General features: G+C 43.7%; 1 protein-coding gene across 1 annotated transcript in view; it reads right to left on the bottom strand.

Annotated features, from left to right (window-relative positions):
* LDAH (lipid droplet associated hydrolase) overlaps positions 1 to 20,076 on the bottom strand; it is a 1,007,651-nt gene that overhangs the window by 288,430 nt on the left and 699,145 nt on the right. The window lies entirely within an intron of this gene.

Raw genomic sequence — 20,076 nt, 5'->3', positions numbered from 1 at the left:
CGGCTTCGGGCACCCTCCACCGTCGTTAGGCCTGAATAGGCGCGAAGTCGGGGACAGCTCCTCAGCCGGCCGCGGCGACTCACGCTCCCGCTGCGAGTAGCCCCAAACAGGTCGCCTGACTCCGGAGGCAGCGTCCGGGCTCCGGACACCTACACAGCCCCACAGGATCTAGTAGCTCGCAGGATTTTAGAACCCCCAGCCCGGAGCTCAACTAACAGGCGTCCGCCATCTCCGGACGCTAGCCACGCACCCCCACAGGGCTTTTCCCAAGCGCGCACACAGTCTATGAAAACGCGCACGTCTCAGATTCACAAGGGATTTAGATCATTCACCAGCCACGGTCTTTTAAATTGGAGCGCTGCGAAAACTACGGTCTTTTCCTTGGTGGTGAAGTTTCATTTTTGGGTTGGGACCTGTGGAATGCCATAAAGTCTAGGGCAGGCAGCAGTTATACTTTCCGCTTTTTGTGTAAGAGGGGTAGGGGGGCCTGCACACATTCACCACAAATGTTTATTTTCATCTCAGGGAGTCTTCTCGGTTTGTAGCATCCGTGCAGCACACACTCGTTACAAGAAACAATAATTTCTTATTTCATGTTGGTTTGGTATGCTTGTAAGCTCTTGTCAAACTACCTCTTTTCGCACTGTAGAATCGGAGCTGCTTTGCACTTTCATTGTTATAACATGAACTGTAAACAACATGCCGGTCCCTGTAGTGCAGGCTCTCTCCCTGTGATCCCATCGCCACCTCCCCCACCTGCTATACATTTATAGAATCAGGCATAGACCGGCCCCTGGTCGAGTTTGCTCAAATTAAATAATGAAACTGCTGTGCTTTAGGTTCAGACTTTGAGTCGGGTAAATATTTTTGGACCTCTTTTTCAATGTTTTTATTTTTGGTTTTGCTTCAAAAGATGACTTATGATGGACATCTTTTTTATGCCATTGCTCTGTTGCTGTGCTTTATCACGTGGTGCAGTTATACCTGGCAATGACCTTGTGGGGTGGGGGTGCTGTGTTCAAAATAACTTTTCGGTTTAAAAGCAGGTGCTACAGATTTCCTTTGGTGTCCAGCAGCTTCATGCAACAATAAAAGTGTCGAAACAACTCTGGTGATTAATGCTCCTGCTGGAAAGAGAGCAGAGAATGTCTAGTGGCAGGGTCAGCCTATTCTAAAGTAGAGCAAAGGGTTAATGTGCCTGCTACAAAGGTGTAACATGCAGGTCACAGAACTGAGTGTGAGTGAACAATGAGTTACTTTCTTCCCTAACTTCTCTGTCAGTTTCAAAATGACCATTACAAAAGCCTGCCCCAGTTTAGGTGGGTGTCGATGGTTACTGTTGGCAAAAACTCAAAGGTGTTCACCTAACACCGCGTAGTACAACACCACAAATAATGTAATTCCTTTAAAATAATTTCCCATTTTATCACAGGCTGCAAGTGAATACTGAGTTGTCAAACTAAAAGTGAATACTCACTGTTTACTGCAGGAATTAAGACCTGCTTTACATTGAAAGGCCTACTGAGTACAATGAATGTGGATCTAACATTGGGCCGGGAACAGGCCAATGACATGTAAGCAATGGATCAACCTGTGAGTAGGTGATCTGTGCTTCCTACTTGAATCAGCAGGGGTGCATTCTGCACCTGCTGCAGGAGCCTGAGCTTTAACAGAAGCACGCACTGCTCTTTCATGCCCTCTTTGGCCAGGTAACTGACAGTTGCTAAATATATATTCTCTTGTATAGTCTTCCAGCAACCCCCTTCCAAATGATCAGTGCTCCAATCAAGAATATTGGGTAGAATTATATAATGGTGCTCCCTTCTGAGTCCTGTCCTTTTCTAAGCCTGGGGTATAGGTGAACTAGAATAACCAATTAATATCATGATGATCTGTCTCCACACTGCAAAACTGTCTCAAGACCCTGCTAAAAAGAGCTACATGTGTGAAATGCACTTATTCTCGAACTCATTGTAAACAAAAGTTTTGAGTGGTAACTGCCAAGGATTTATATACTCGCCGGCTGCGCTCGCATGCTTGCCGCACACAGCCTTGGCTGCAGTGCACAGAGATCTTGCATTGCCACACACCAAGGAAACAATTTAGAGGGAACATTGGTCCTGACATAGAATTCCGATTCCTAAAGCCTAAAGCTATTCTATAGGAACCGGCTGGTTTGGAGATGGGAAAAAGGGGCGTGCTCATTGGTGACAGACAAGGCACTATTATTCCCTGATATTGCAACTTATTTAATATTGCTTTTATACCACATTTTGCTTCTGGCTATAAAGGTATTGTGCTTGTGATTTGCTACATAAGGACATGTGGACACGAGTGTTTGTCCCACCCTGAGTAATTTCTGTATAAGGCCGGAGTCAGTCTTACCGCCCATTCACAGATCTAGATTTTCTTGAAATCTTCAGGTAGTATGGGGAAAAAAGCTACCCTCATAACTTCCTCTCCCGAGGCGCTTCCCTAATAAAGGCAGGAGGCCAGTCCTCTTCCACTACAATTATATCATAATCATCGTACAATTGTGAGAACACTGCTTTATTGGTACATGGCATATCCCCTTCAATTTGTATGTTTAAATTGTAAATCCTATTAGGAGGATTTACATGTTTATCTGGAGTCTCGACTTATATAAAATCAGCAGTTGGATTCACATCCAGAAACCTCTGAAGCACTATTGTGACTTCTGATGCGCTATCTACAAGAGCTCTCGCCCAAGTCCTGTTTCGCAGGAGGACCCGCAGCTGTATCAGCATGTTTCTTAGAAAGTCCTGTTACTTTCTTCTTTACTACGGTTTTAAAGTTCAATTCTTCCTCCTCCCCCTTTAAACTGAGGTAAGTCTCATGTCCTGCTTCACTTTTGCTACTGTACTCCTCTTTTATTCAGTACTCGGATTGGCTCCTCCTTGTTGCTTTTTACCATCAGTGTTCTGAAAAGAACATGCAGAGCGGCTATCAGAATACTGATACCGCTCAGGTTTTTAATTTGTTTTTGCCATCTCATAAATTGTAACCACCCCAACCAAATTCCTAAGACGCGGGCAAGTCAGTCTGTCTTATTTCTTTACCCCTCTGTTTCTTCTTCCCTTTCATTGCAGATTTCTCCTATACGATGTTTAATTAAAATGGAACCCTTGGTATCAACCTTAGATTTTAAGTGTGGTTAAACAGGTCGAGGACCCAGTGTATCACTACCCACAGAGGTTTAAACTTCCGCAATTATTTTTGGTAGTTCCTGTTCACAATCTTGAACTGGAGCCACTTCTAGTCTCTGGCGTATAGCCAGAACCGAAGCTTCTCAAATAATATTGCTTAGAATGATAGAGGAGAATGTGGGGGAGTCCCCCATTAATTTCATTCCTAAATCCAGAGCTTAAGCAGCTCCGTGTTCATTTTGTACCTGCTTAACAAAATCAGGGAGAACTGCCAATAAAGACTTGCCATGCGTGCTTGTGTAAATTCATGCAAAGATTCTTCTCCAGGTATTACACTCCTCTACCAGTGACACCATCCCAAGAGTAAGACACATAGTCAGTAGTCAATGTTTGTCTATGGGCCTAGTGCAGGGGTACACTGTCTCTAGCTGGTTAGTTTTGCAAGCAATCCAAATAGTCATTTTGTCAAGCTATAAGAGCGCTTTTTCTATGATAGCCTTCATAGTCTGGGGACTCATAGTTTGTATTGTGTAGGGGCGATAGGTCCTTCTACAACAGGAGCTCACAGTAGGATATATAAATTGTACAGGTCTCCTATATAAGATTACTATAATTTAAAACCCCGACCACCTCAGGGAGTGTTAAATTATCACGGCCAGGAGCATGCATATAGCCAGCCAAGACTGGCCACGTAGACCCTTCATTGCTCAGAGGCCCTCGGCAGACATTTCTGTGCGTGTGTGGCAATTGATGAGCAAACCATGTTCTGATGTTCCTAGTGGGTCAGAGGGATTTCCATGTCTTGGTAAGCCCTATAATGTGCCTGTGCTTTTTACCCGTGTTGGCACAAAATTGCCCTGAGGCTGCAGTGATTAGCTTGAACTTCACCCATGAGTAAAATGTCTCAACGGCATATGTCGCTTGAGCAGCTATTACAAAAGTAACTGCCCACAGCCCCATTGGAGACACCTCTAGCTTTGAGATGCCCGGTAAATGCTTACCTTTAGTTGACCCCATCACAACAGGTGGAGCCATTGTTAACAGATTCAACTGAATTTGGAAACTAAAGAATTGGAAAATCCACAGAATGGTGACTAACCTTTTGCAAGTCAAGCTTGACAAACCTACGAAAATAGGTGCTCCCTTATGTCCATAGGAGGTAACCATGATTACTACAGACGTCTCCATAATGATTCACGTTTGTGTGACTAGCGAAAAACTACTCAAGGTATAACCATAAGATAAAAGTCTCACTTTGGGCGCCAACTGTTCCATAAACTACAACTTTGGCGTAGTTCTGCAACATCTGCTTTCCTACCCACAGGTGACACAATTTAACCTGGGTCAATGCACCGGCGTGCATTTGAAAGACAGCTTACTGTATGCCCACAGAACACTACTCAATACATTTGTTGAAGAAAAGTTATTGCTTTTGGGTTACTAACAATGCCTACAAGGGGACCAGTGGCAACATCATTAAAAAACACAAAGCTATTTTGTTATTCACAATATCACATACACGCACACACTGTGCTAAGAGGAACAGACACTTTTAAATAAAAGCATTTATTGTGACAGGGATAACTTAGGGCATCGTTACAATGGGACCGCCACCTGACCCTGCATGACCATCCGCCGCATTATGATGGTGGGCGGATGGAGGGTGGGCGGAGAGACTGACTGACACCCATCCCATGCGCTCCTTGAGCCCGTCAGAGGGACTGCAATCCCTACAACAGTGGCGGTGCATGCTCAGGCACCGTCGTAGGGATTACAATGTCCCTTCCACTGGCTATTTCATGGCCGTTAACCCGCCATAAAAAGGTAGGCGGAAGGTGACTTGGGGGCCTGTAGCGGGCCACCTGGCCCTCCGATATGGTCCATGGCGGGCACCTATGGTGCCCCCGACAAATCCCTGCACCATGTGGCAGGCACCACATAGTGCCTACCACACAGTGCAGGGATATGCAAAATTAGTTTTTTTTGTATTGCGGCATGTGATGCAGCCCGCAACACACACCACAATACAAAATATACACATTATGACCATCTTGAAGGCGGTCGCATTGTAATACGGGTAGCAGGACCGCCGACAGCTAGTCGGGTGGTCCCATTCCCCACAGGATGGCGGTTGGACTTTTGTCAGACCGCCATCATAATAAGGCCCTTAATTCTCAGTGCGTCTAAAACAACTACAGAGGATATCATAGAAACAGCAAGCAGACACGTTGTAAGCAACTAGAATAAAATGAAAAATGCTAAAATGTTTAGAATGTTATCTAAAACATAACACCCTAATACCTACTTCTATGCGCTAAACTGCGAGAGCATGGAAAACAGAGTAACTTACAGTCTAGAGTTTCTAAGGGAGAGGAGACGCACTGCATACCTTGTTGACAGCAAGAGCTGTTATCAGTGGAGGCACGAAGGTAGTGTTCCCAGCAAAGGTAAAACACGTGCTGCAGTAGTGGTCTTCCTTCGGACCCAGCTTTATCAGCACTGGGCAAGAAGTAGTATTTTCGAAGTATGCTGGCAGTAGGTGAGAAAGTCTTCTAGCAGAATCTCATGCGATAATCTGGGCGAAGGGCCTATCCTGACAAGTGGTCAAATGGCAGTCGTTATATACTGAATCTTATCAGAGATTGGAATTTCTGACATAAGTTTAGGAATGTCTGACATAGGTTATGTGCATCAAAGTGTGCATCCCAGATGTTTCCTTATAAACATATATGGTGAGAGGATGTCAATTCAGACTTCACTTTTTTGGCTAGAGGCTATACTTGTTCTTATTTGACAGTGACATGGTGATAAGTAGACACTTGACCCAGAATGATGTTGCATCAGGTGTTATATCTATGTCATTAGTTGAACAACCTGACATTTTCACAGTTCTTAGAAACCTACTCAAATCGGCTCCTCACATCTACGTCAAATGGTAGACATGGCAATGATTCTATGTAAATGAAGAAAGATGGTGACCTTCATTGTCTAAAGATGGCGACGGGGCCTACTTAAAATGGAGTCCGACGCGTTGGTCCTTAGGGGCTTGACGTAATATCATATCAGACGTTAGATGCCAAAGCCAGTAAAATAGCAATATTAAAAGTCTTCTCTTGTCCAGACAGTGTGATAATATTCAGTGACTGTCGTATCTCATTCTCCGGGTCTACTTCTAGCCTGTGTGTTATTGGTGCAAACCCGGCAGTGGGTTCAGAGAAGTGTGGAAGCTCACATCACTCCCATTGGGTTTGGATTGCAAGATAAGTGCATTTTGCACGATTGTCTAGCTTATGATATTACACCAATCTGAGTGATGGATCCAGATACCACACTGGCTTAAATTTTAGAAATCAAATCTAAGCCATAACAGGGGGTCAAGTTCAATGAGGTCTGACAATAAAATTCAACACAATTAATTGATAAAGATTAAGAAGGAAATATGGTATTCATTAAAGCCTGACACAAAAGACACCACAGTCACTGTGTTCTTTTGCAACAGGTTTCTGTCTCATTTATTATTTCTGACTCCAAATAGCTACATTAACACATCCAAATATAATTGCTTCATGAGTTTTTAAGTGCAAAAAAAGTATTTAGTCAATACTATGTTGAAACAAGTGAAAACACTAGAGATATTTTTTCTGAACTGCATTGTCTTAATTGCCAACATGCAACTCATGAGTCAGCATTTAGTTATCAGCGTTTCTCTGTAGAACTTATCTAACAAATAATTTGCACCACCTTTTAATCAGTGAAAATGCAAGCAGAACATTGTTTGAGGTTAGTCTGAGTAAGTTTATTTGTGTGTGTTGGTAACCTTCACAGGAATGAGACATTTTGGCTTCTAAGTTTTTGTACAGTATCCTTCCTATCTTAATATATTAGCCATCATTCTTTATGAGTATTTTTCAGTTCCTATTGGATGCATCTTTTTAAAATGGTTTGTTTGTTCTATATAGTGCTCTGTCCCCTCCTTTATGATTACTAGATGGTAAATACAGACTCATCCACCATATTTCTAAGAACGGTGGAATGTTAATTGTTTAAAAGAATTAATCTGAAAGGAATTTGAAATATGATTTATAAAGTGCAGCTAATGCTGGAGTTAGAGCTTCATTGAGCTAACGCCAAAACTGCAAAAGTGGTGGAAGACAGGATTGTTTATTTAGCAGTGAAAAACTAGATTTTCAAGGTCTTAAAGAGATTGCCATCAGAAGTAGCGTGAAGAGCCAGTGGAAATAAATTCTATAAGGTAGCCCCTAAAACTGCTGCTGAATATCCTCCTATTCAAGAAGTACAAACTTTAGATGGAAAAATGAGATAATAATTGGAAGATCTAAGCTGTCTAGTAGGCGAGTAGAATTTGAACAACGTTTGTAGACTGACATGCCAGAACAGCTTACCACTTGGTGGACGTGAGATAAAATCTTACATTGAATTCTCTTGCCGGTGGGGAGGCAATGAAGTTCTTTCAAACTTGGTTAGATGGAGCAGAAATCTGGTCACCACATTTTGCACCTGTTGAAGTATGTAACTTTTTTGAGCAGGTCAATATAAAATGCACTGGAGTGATCCAGCCTAGACGTTATTAAGGCAAGGATAACTGTTTTCCTGACTTTAAGAGGGAGAATACGAAGTGCTTTGTGAAGGCTTTTCAGTAGCCTTAAGAAGGGAGAAATCACAGTCAGAATCGGTTGCTGGAAAGAAAGCTGGCTATCAAATGTGTGCTTAGATTCCCAACGGTCAACCTGCAAGGGGGGGGGGGGGAGGTGGACCCAGCTTTAGGGTCCACCAAAGACTATTTCGATTTTGGTAACTTTGCCCTCTCATAGCAACTCAGTCTTTCCTGTATTAAGCATTAGATGATTATTTGGTATCGATGCGACAAACTGCTATTAGGCATTGCCTGAACTTAAGGTGTTAAGAGGCATTAACATGTGTTACTGAGAAGATCAATTGTGTATCGTCTACGTAGGACAACACCTCAAAACAAGGTTCCCGGATTAGGACTGCCAAAGGGGTCATATAATTAATGGTGATAATTGGGGCATGAATAAATCATTTAGTTGGAAGCAGCTTCCTCTTCTCAGGTATCAAGAGGAATAAACTGCCTCAAGATTACCCTTACATTGATCCTTACTTCAAACTTCTATTACTATCCACCTTAATTAGTTAGCTGCATACATTAATTTCCCTTCCATTGTAATGTCCTTTGGTTTAATCTATGATAACAAATGCCTAGAAATTTCACATACATCTATATGACAATTCTAATGTTAAAAAAACACAATCCCATTGTGTGCGTGCGCGTATGTGTGTGGGTAAGTGTGTGTGTCTTTCTACTTGATTCCAACTCGTGGACTAAAACCAATAATACTGTCCAACCTTTGATGAACTGGGTTGTGCAAGCTCCTAAAAAGAGTAAGCCAGCACTACTGGACGTTCACTAAGCAGGGATATCCCTGGCATCATGTATAAATGGAGCCCAATCCCAGTTAAATACACCCATTTGCATGTATGGTAGTTCAATCAATCAATCAGGGAATTGTAAGCGCTCTTCTCAACCGTGAGGGCCTCAAAGCGCTGAAGGGCGGGGTGGGGGGGGGGGGTAGGCAGATCCGTTCAGTCGAAGAGCCAGGTCTTGTGAGCCTTCCTGAAGGTGTTTAGGGAGGGGGCGAGTGTGATGTCTGTAGGCAGCTCGTTCCAGGTCTTGACTGCAATGTGGGAGAACGATTTTCCGCCTGCTCTGGCGATGCGCGGGGTTTCAGCTAGTGCAAGGTTGGCAGATCGGAGGTTTCTTTTGGGTACATGGAAGTTTATTCTGTCGTTGAGTTACTTGGGTCCGTTGTTGTGTAGGCATTTGTAGGCGTGAGTGAGGATCTTGAAGGTGACCCTCTTCTCCAAGGGAAGCCAGTGGAGTCTCCGCAGGTGTTGGCTGATGTGTTTGTGCCGGGGGAAGCCGTGGACGAGTCTGGCTGCGGTGTTCTGTATCGTCTGGAAATTGCGAGTAGGGACTTGTTGATGCCGGCGTAGAGAGTGTCTCCATAGTCCAGTCTGCTGGTAATGAGTGCGTGGGTGATTGTCTTTCTTGACTCCGGAGGGATCCATTTGAAGGTCTTTGGAAGGATGCGGAGGGTGTTGAAGCAGCAGGAGTTGACAGCGTTGACCTGCCGGTTCATGGTGAGTGGGGAATCGAGTATGATGCCGAGGTTTTTGGCATGGTCCGAGGGGGTGGGTGGGCTTCCGAGGGAGGTGGGCCACCAGTTGGGGCACCAGTTGTCCCATGCGGAAGGGGTGGTTCCAAGGACGAGGACTTCTGTCTTTTCGGTTTTGAGTTTTAGGCGGCTGTTGGTCATCCAGACTGCGACGTCTTGCATTCCTCTCTGGAAGCTGAGTTTTGCGGTGGTGAGGTCACAGGTGAAGGAGAGGATAAGCTGGGTGGCGTCCCCGTGCCTAACAAAAGAAATGAATGTGTCCTCATGGAATGCAATTGGTGCTACGTAAAGCGCTCTGATACCTGATTCGGGTCAAGTTTGCGCTATATAAAACTCTGTAAAAACTATTTTCGATCAATAATTGACACATCTCAGTGGTTCTTTTTCTAAGTTAGAAATGGTTATTATCAGAGCTTTGTTAGAGATGGATTTCACAGAGCTGATGGTCACTGCATCTTTGAAGGTTGTACGCAGCGTCTTAGAGCCTGACTACGATCTTGGCGGATGGGATACTCTGTCAGAAATATGCCGGATATCTTGTCTGCCGTATTACAAGTTCTATTGGACATAATGGAATTGTAATTTGGTGGACGGGATATCTGTCATGTTTGTGATGGAGTTACCCGGTCTGCCAAGATCGTAATCAGGCCCTTAGGCAGGCAGGGTTTGTTTATTCTAAAACTTTCTCAGAAAATCCACTGTCGCCTGATGATTTGTTGAATGGGAAGCCCCTATCACAGACAGTATCTGATTGACGGGGTCTCACCCTTCAGCAAAAAGCCCTCTTCATCAGAGATGTTGGGCATTCCAAGGTGACATAAGAATAGGTCTTCTCCAGCCTTAGAGTCAGAGTGGTTGGGTTGGTAGTAAACACTGAAGAATGTGGCAAAAGTATTTGCAATTTTAAGGGATAAGTACATAGCTAGCCCTGAACAATTGGCAATAGAATAATTGACCTCCCTCTCTTTCAGCAGAACAGTTAGAAGGAGTTCTGCTTCCTACTCATGTTCAGAATAGCTCCACTTATACATGAACAGAGCAAGCTCTGCATCAGACATGAATAAAAATTGAGGCCATATATATATTTCCTTTTTAATGTCCTACATCGGTTAGGTAGTTAAGGATTTATAATACTTTTGGGTCAAATTAGCAATTGTGTGTTCCAAAGATGCTGATTTGTTTTGGGCTGTTGTGTTATGCATTAGCAGGCCACTCAAAGATCCTTTCCTTGAGGTCCACAAAGTTTGAAAGAGTAGATAAAATCTTTGTTCTCATCAAGGTAAGTCTAATGTGAGACTTAACAGTAATTTTTGGAGTGAAAATTTGAGTTTGCATTTGGAAAAAGAAACATGCTGGATTTCAATGGATGGCCACTATCCAAGCCTAGTATGACCGGAGACTAGCTTGATACTCGACCTTCCAGTCTCTTACGGTAAGAGACATCTTTGAGCAGACGACTAGAGGACTGGAAATCATAAATTCAGAATGTGGAACAAAGACAGGTATAAGTCCTATCCATGAGGTGGGCCATTCAGCAAACGTCCCAAAAATTGTAGTCATTCAGGAAATCCTGAAGCATTCTAGTATATACCCATTGCTAGCATATGTTAGTCATTCTGAATAACAAGTAAATTAAGCTTTTCTTTCCAATTAAGAAACGAGTTACTTACCTTCCGTTATGCTTTTTTTGGTAGAGACTATCTAATCGCAGATTACTCACCTTGTGAATATTCATCAGGCATCAGACTAGATACAGAAACATTTTTCGCAGTACCACTGCATGTCGGAAGGTGACGCAGTGTGGCTCCAAACTGACGGCGTTCCACTCTGGAAGTGACATACTGGGCCTAAAAATGCACCACTTGCGCGCTTATGTCAGTTGCTTTCGAGACTGTCTGCGCATCCAGACGTGGAGCCTTAAAAGTAAACTGGTATATCAGTGGGAAAATTCCAAGATTTGGGATCTTATTAAGAGGTAGCATTCACTCACAGAACAGGGAGGATGGAAGGTTCCGTAAGGAACCTGCGACTACATAGAATCTTTACCAGAAAGAGTTTTACAAAAGCTAAGTAACTTGTTCTTCTGATAGAGACTTCTAGCCACAGATACGTCAACTTGAAAATAGATGACAAAGCAGTACCTGTTTGGAGGTGGGTATGTGAGTAGACTCAAACCAGAAAGTACTGCCGGACCAAGAGGGCAAAATGCCCCTCTTGACAAACCGGACTGTCCAGACATTAGTGCTTAGTGAGCATATGGAGGGACTCCCACGTAGCTGCCTGGCAGATGTCTAGGACAGGGAATCCATGTGCTAATGCAGTAATAGCAGCTTTGGCCCTGGTGGAGTGGGCACTCAAGCCTTCCGGAGGTTCTTCTTCGCCAATACATAGCAGATATTAATGCACACCATGCTCCTGAGCGAGACAGTACGCTTAACAGCCTTACACTTTTTTGCGATCAATATAGAAACTGAGCACTATTTTGGGGTCCAAGCAGTGGAGTCCTTAGAGGGGTGAGGTCGAGCACAGAATGCCAGCATGGTGAAGGTTTGACCGACGTGGAACAGCACACAACCTACAGTAGAAAGGAGGCTATATTTTACAGAACCAGTTTATTGAGGAAGAATGTGGTGGATGGTGGATGAACACAGAGACTTAAGCTCACTGATACGCCATGCAGAAGTGATAGTAATCGGGGAACATAGTTTTAATAGTTAGAAGTCACAAAGGACAGCTGTGGAGCAGCTCAACTGGACTACACATTAAGCAAGTAGGGAAAGATTGAGGTCCCATTGGGGCTTGACAAAGGAAGAAGGGAGAAACATATGTTGAAGTCCTTTAAAGAATCGGCATTACAGCCAGTGATTTAAGCAAGGAGGCCTAATCAGGCAACATTAAGAAGGCTGAGAGGGACGAAAGATAACCCATAACTGTCCCCAGAGCAAAGCCTTGCTGGGCTAGAGACAGAACAAATCACAAAATATCAGTTTGCTTGGAGGCAGTCAACCTGGAGAGTGCCGCATCCAACCACAAATTTGTCCCAACCAGAGGCGTATACAGTTTTCGTCAAGGGAGGCATGGCTGCCAAGTTGACATCAATAACCTCTGGGTGGGGGAGGTCAAAGCTGTTCAGCGCTTCCCGCTTAATCACCACTTATGAAGGTGGAGGCTGCGAAGGCCCGGGTGCAGAACCCTGCCCAGTTGCTTAAACAGTAGGTCATCCCAGAGAGGAAGCCTGATTGAAGGACATATGCTCAAGCACAGAAGTTCGGGGTATCAAATTCTCCATGCCCAATCCGAAGCCACAAAGATTACCTGAGCCCAAAATAGAGATACGTTGTTTCAAGATCTGTTAACTAATGATACTAATAGAACATGAAATATACGTGTGATGCCTTCTTTAACTGAATAAATCGTTCATTTTTTCTTTTATGACACAAATAGTCAACATGTGTTTCGTGTGTGCCAAAACCTGGGTAAGTGGCATAAGGCACCAAAGAAAAGGTGATATGCAATGGAACCTGTAAGCAACTGAGTTAATAATCTGGGAGGGTGATACCTTTTTCAACCTAATAAAGAACAAATGGTTAGGTCACAAGACATTTCAATGAGAAACTCTGCTTAGCCCCTCCCAGCAATAGCACAAACAGGCAACTGCCCAAAGAAAGAGTGGTAAGCTCAAGCAGCACCAAAAAATATTAAAGTTAAGAACAGAACACAGAAAAACTCCCAAACCAATCTAGATAAAATCAAGAAATATTTAATAAACTAAATCGACAAGACTAAAATGGATGAGTGGAACCCGAGTTATGACTGTTAAAGCTTTACAGCAAAAAGGGCCGAGAAACAATAATGGGTTGTTCAAAGTCAATGTTTTTAGGAGACCAGGGCCTAAGTACAATGTCAGGTCAAACTCAACTGAGGTTGGGTAAACCTATCGGGTCACACTGGTCAATGGCTTTACTTTAGGACTTTATAACATTTGTCGTTCGCAAAATCTTTCATCAGGGCAAGGCAGGATGCTAAAGCCAGCAAGAGATCCTTGAAGTCAAAAATATTGTCATCAACGGCTCAGAGACCTATCATTACGGCCTGGGAAGTCACAGTGGAGAGGGGTCAGGCACTCAGCTTTCTTTCACTGAAGAACAGAATATTTTGACTGTCTTGATTGCCTCAGAGAACCAAAGCTGTCATTCCTTGTTTATTCTTCTCAAGTTTTAGATTTGATTCCAAGGACTCAAAAGTTTTACATCACAAATTTTACGCCTCACCTATGTGATAGCCGTTAGCTTTCTTTAAGCAAAAGCCTATTGTGAGCCAGAGTTAGCAGTCTGTAAGCAAAAGCCTATTGTGAAACAGTGCTTTAAGTAGGATGGCAGTAAAAGGATTTGGTCTACATAATTACGGGTGTGGCTTAATCATGTGCATTACACCTGACCAGCATTTAGGTGCCTCTTTGTGGGTTTTCTGCTATTGCAGCCAGACATATCACACAACAATAAACAATGCCTAAAACAAGCCAGATCTGTTGGCTTTGAGTGCTTGTTAGCAGTTTAATATAAATGAGCAACAACATTGATTATGTTATAAATAATTAGAATTCGTAATTATAAATGGTACATAGGTAACCGTCACTACATTCATACTGGAGAGAGGCCCAAGTTTAGACGAGCATGTAATCTGAACACTCTATGGCGCACTTACTCACACTGCCTTCAGCTTCTGCTCCAGAGCTCTTAATCAAGCTCCATATGAACACCCGCCATCAACCAGCTCACACGTACCATAAAAGCACTGGAAAATCCAAAAGCTCACCCTTTCAAAGCAGAGACAGCTTGGCTTTACCAATACTGAGCAAAGTCAATTTCGATTACAATACAGAAGTGTACTAAAGCAGTAGAGTTTATAAATGTTGACAAATTCAATGTCTTTACAGACTTAAAATATGCAATGTATATATAGCAACATAGGGCTAAATCCATTGGAAATACCCAATAGGTCCCAAAGGTGAGTCCTATTGGTTTTGCCAATGCTTGGTTTTTCTTTTCGTTTTTAAATAACACAAAATGTTGTACTTCAAGAAACATAGAAGTCTCTACTCTGCGCCAATTACTACAATATTTTAATTAATGAATTATTAATTTCTGGGCATACACAGGGCTTTAGAACTCCCGTGGACTGAGATGAGAAGGTAGGGAGTGTGCTGGTGATACTTAGTCACGCTGCACTGATTGTCCTACTTATCCACTGAGTGGCAGGAGGAGGTGAGACAGCCTCTGCTACTACCAGCAGCATTCAACTGAAGAAAGGAGATTCTATAAGCTGGAAGAGGCAGGGATTTAGACAAACCCAGATAGTCAGGGGGCTAAAAACCCATGTTCTGGTTTCCAGAAGACGAGATAATAATAGTCTACTGGGCCAAATATAGTGGCAGATGCTCCATATCTAGGTTGGGGTATCCAAAGTATGAGATGCATATGAGTGGGGTGAGCAGTCCCCTTTTATACACGTTTCAGTAAGGAGGTCTGTGGGCACTGATCACGCTGGATTTTTCGGTCTTCCCTAATAGGACAGACCATGTGAATATTTCCTAAACTTAACAGTAATTAGAGGGGACCTACTGCCGGTGCTGTACGTATGGAATGTGGGCCCTGTCATTTTAAGTGGCAGAAATGCCATATATGCTAAGGAACTGAAGCTACTGCACTGTCTTTCCCTATTTCTAACAAACCAAAGTGATAACGCACTCTGAAAATACAAGCGGAAAGTACACGCATAAACACTCAGCTAGTAAGCGGAAAGAGGGACACAATAAAGACTTCACTGAGACATGAACTCTCCCTTTGTCCCCCAACAGATGGTACATTCCATCAGAGGAACGAGAACTTATCAGGAAGGCATACCTAACCCTTATATTTGTATGATAGCATCTAAACTAATCTGTAATGAAAGGATGTACTAAATGAATTACCTGCTAAGCTCCAGCATTCCCACACAATCTGCAGTTTAACTTATGCAGCTCTTACCCCACGCCAAGCCCTGCAACAGCTGACCCCATGTTGCCAGCTCCAGAAGTCTGATTAATAATGCAGTTCTTAGTTGAATGCATGAGACCACCCCAAGGTGGAATGGAATTGCTTGCACAACAGTTGTAGTCCAGCAGAGAATAAACTGTGCTGCTTATCACGGAGTACAAAGACTTAAGAGTTACAAAGTAATAAGTAGTAAGTGATCAGGCAGGCCATAACTTTCTTGTAGGCAAACGTTTCCAATTAAACCCCTTGGGGCACATCAAAAATCAATAGGGCTGAATGTAGTAAAACAGAGACTTATTTCGAACTCTTGCAGGGCAAATGGGGCAGATAGGGATGAGGTACTCACCCATAGGTGATAACTACATAAGCCATAGTCAAACACACATCAGAGAGAACCGATTTAATGCTAAATAACATAGCTTTTATGACCACTACCGAAGTTGGCGAGGACACAGGAATAACGACGTGCCACGCAGCTGTAAAACATATAAGCAGGTTGGAAATCTGGGTGTATTGAGGTTTGCCTCACTTCCGGGAGTGCCGGAAACACTCAGGGGAAGGGAGGGGAAGCCGGTCTGCGGTCTAGATGCTGATCACCGGGGGGGAAGGGGCTTGAAAAGCACGGCAGCTGCGCAGCCGCACCAAAGGCAAGCCCGTCTGCGCCCGTCCCCGCACAGCGCCAGCCACGCTGCTGGTTCTGGGCAACACTCCATAGAAAATACCTGCCTGAGATATACAGGGAGCAACTCTGGAAGATAGGCGAACACAGGGGTGGTGCTCTCCGCCAGACCTATTTGCCACAGGTGAGAATACTTCCTGAAAAATTAGAAGGGATAGCCTTAAATGTGGTCTCATCAATGTTAGATTCCTGGTGAAGCATCACCAGGAGATTTACACTCTGGTTGAATCACTTAACTTAGATGCCCTGTTTCTTACGGAAACCTGGACACACCCTGATTCAGAGGTCGAACTTGGACTGGCTTGCCCACCAGGCTATAAGGTGTTGCATAAACCTAGGACGAGTGGGAGAGGAGGTGGAGTCGGACTGATTTTTAAGGATAGTTGGAATTTTTTGCAGACCTCCATTGACGAAGTTGAGGGCTTTGAGCTTATGGGGTTTTCTCTGAAGGATCCTAAGGGATACCTGCTTTCTGGCATGGTATGCTATCGTCCCCCTTGGTTCAGTTAAACCCCAACATAAGAAGTTTATTGATATTCTCTACAATATGCCCACACTAATTGCAGAATGATTATCCTGGGACATTACAATCTCTGGGCCAATGAGAATTCAACAGAGATCTCCTACAATCCTGTGAGAGTTTGAATTTGTTGCAGCTTGTGAAGGAACCTACACATCAGGGCGGACATATCCTAGATTTAATTTTCAGCGGAAAATGTGGCCAAAGTAGAAGCAGTCTTACCTCTTTGCTGGACTGACCACTTCCTCGTTACTTTCACATTGTCCATCCCCAGAAAGAGCACTGACTGTTGCCATGTGTAATTACCGCCGAGGCAGGGAATGGAACAGACTGACTGACATATCTAAACATTTTTCAGTATTTACTGATGTAAACGTTTTTGACTGAAACAAACCTGTGGAGGAAAACTATATGGAATTTTGTAATCAGATCACTAAGGTCCTTGATCTGGTCATTCCTTTGAAAAAACTTAAGAATAAACGTATGTTTTCTGCTCCCTGGTTTAATGAGAACCTAAAAAATGTAAGGAAGGGCTGTAAACAAGCCCAAAGAAAATGGAGGAAGTGGTTTGCGGAAAACGATAAAACAGCACTGAAGTTAATGCTGGGTAATCATAAAAGGGAGATCGCTTCAGCGAAAGCTGAGTACTATGCCAATACAATTTTAGAGGCCCCCAACAAAGCTAGAAGTGTTTTTAATTAGTAAATTATCTATCTAAGCCTAACTGCTTAATAAATAAGACCACTGCAACTCAAGATTTATGCAATAGTCTTGCAAACTTTTTTGAGAAAACATTACCAAAATAGTTAATGGCCTTGCAGCAGATCAAGAGGACAAGAGTGGTAGTGGATCCAGCGTGGTAATACAGTTGCCAGTCCTTTAGAAGGAGGAAGTGGCAGGCGAGGCCAAGCCAGCAACTTTAGATCATTTTGATACCCCCTCAGAGGAAGATTTTTATAAACTTGCTCCGAGCACTGCATCTGGATCCCTTATGGACAGCCTCCCTCATAGCTTTGGAAGGTACATGGTGAGGAGCTTTTCCATTAGCTCTGCCAAATTTGTTGCAATCCTTGAGCAGTTGGACAGTTCCTACATGCTGGAAACAGGCAATTGTGTTGCCCCTGTTGAAAAAAGCTACACTTGACCCCCAGTGCCCTAACAACTATCGGCCTATATCCCTTCTTCCCTACCCTGTGAAAATTTTAGAATGCCTGGTTAGCAAAACCCTCTCACAATTTCTGGAAACTAACGATGGCCTGGAGACCTACAATTTGGCTTCCGCCCGGGCCACGGCACGGAGACTGCTTTAGTGACAGTCTAGGACGAACTCAGAATGCGTGCAGACAGTGGCCAGCCAGCGATACTGATCCTACTGGACATGTCTGCCGCGTTCAAAACAGTCAACCATACAATTCTCCTGCGACGGCTCGCGGATATCGGGGTGGAGGGCATGGCACTAAGTTGGCTCCAATCGTACCTTGAGAATAGGCAGCAAGCGGTGGTCCTTCCCCCTTTTCTATCTAAATTTTGTCCCATTCAGCATGATGGCCCCCAAGGTTCATCAATCAGTCCGATTCTTTTTAATATCTATATGAGTCCGTTGATTCCGATCATCAAATCCTACAAAATCAATTTGGTGAACTACGCGGATGACACCCAACTAATTTTTTCTTTAGAGGGAAATCAGTCTATACCACTTAATAGTTTCCATGAATGTATGCTAGCAACCGCCAGATGGCTTTCGGACAACTCCCTGCAGAACAATGGGGAAAAAAATGAAATTCTGTGCTGCACGGCCAAGAAAGTACCTCGCCCACTCCTGGTTAATTTTTGGCACACTCCCTCGGACAAGCCCCCTTCACCTTCTGAAGATGTACGTAATTTGCGAGTTGTTTTTGATGACAAGCGGAGTCTAGAAAATAATGTAAATAAAACGGTTGGTACATGTTTCTCCCTCAATATAGCTCTGCAGAAAATACTCCCTATGTTACCTATGACTGCCAGGGCTCTTGCGGTGATAAGTGTTATTATGAGCCGCCTGGACTACTGTAATGCTTTGTTACTGGGTGCTCCCAAGTTTCTGATCATGAAATTACAAAGAATTCAAACAATAGCTGTGAAACTAGCCCTTAAGAAGCCACATGCAGCCTCTGCTTGTTTGTCCCTCAAAGAGCTCCACTGGCTGCCAGTACCACAGAGAATTCAGTTCAAGTCACTTTGTATTGTCTTCAAGGCTCTGTATGGACTAGGACCGGGGCCACGACAGAAAAAATGTGTCTGGTATGCCCCGCAAGAAGTTTACGCTCTTCTGCAGCTCTTCTGGTTAGCACACCTAGAATCAGAACCTCTAGGTTTGGAGATAGAGCTTTTAGCTGTGCGGCTGCCCGTTCTTGGAACGATCTCCCACCCAATCTTAGGCAAATAGAAGAATTCTTACCCTTTAAGAAGAAGCTTTAAACTTGGTTCTTCCCAAGGGTTTAACGGGGTACAGTCATCATCGTTGGTAAATACGTGCATACTGGGGAGCTAACTTTCAGCGCCAGGATACCCGTGGAGTGATAGTGCACTTTATAAATCTGCACTACAATACAATACAAAGAGAACCACTGAAACTGAAACTTGGTGGTTCAGCAGGAATCGAATATCACTAGTTTGAAAACAGATGTAGCTACACACAGGATGAAAAGTGTATAAATAGTAGACAGATTACAAAGAAACAAAGTCCACACACTGAGTTTGGTAGAGGAGGGCTAATCGGGGCTCACAGTTTTCCTTCAGACTTTCTTGCCTTGTTATACAAGTCATCTACTGAAAAGCATCCAGTATGCTGCTGCATCACGCACCAAAAATAAATCTCACGATCATAATGGTGACGAGGAGACACCGAGAAGGGAAGGCTACTAGAAGCTTCCAAGAATTCCTTCAAAATAAAAAAATCACATGCTAACACATCTGATCCTTGCATTCTAGGGACATTACTGCCTTCGTTGGTTCTGACACGACTAGTAGAGCCTAGTGTGTAGTGGCTCAAAGGACTAAAGCTGCCCTGCAAGGCTGTGCTTGACCCCTAAGAGACAGGTTTCAATCTCCTGACGAATGAGTACCACCGCGCAGAGCAAAAATAACCCTCTGTTAATAGCACCAAGATAAACTGCTGGAGGTGAACGGGCGCCATACAAATGTTGTGTTATGTAAAATTGCCTAGCGTAGATGGAAGAGGCAGGTAACCGAGGTTTGAGATTAGCAGTGTAAGGATTATATCTAAGGGGGGGGGGGGGGGGGGGGGGAGGGGGACAAGGAGGGTGAGCTACGTGAAACAGAGACGGCAGCGCAAAAGGCCACTAGCAGAAGCACCAGAGCAACAATTTACACTTTAGTTTCCAGTATTAAAATTCCTGTGGCAACCACCGTTTCTAAATAAATCACTGGGATTAAACTGAATTAGCTCAAAGATCTTTAA

This window comes from Triturus cristatus, chromosome 6, assembly GCF_964204655.1.
Source record: "Triturus cristatus chromosome 6, aTriCri1.1, whole genome shotgun sequence".
Lineage (NCBI taxonomy): Eukaryota > Metazoa > Chordata > Amphibia > Caudata > Salamandridae > Triturus > Triturus cristatus.
The sequence above is the reverse complement of the archived record's forward strand: the minus strand, read 5'-3'. Positions and strand labels throughout refer to the sequence as shown.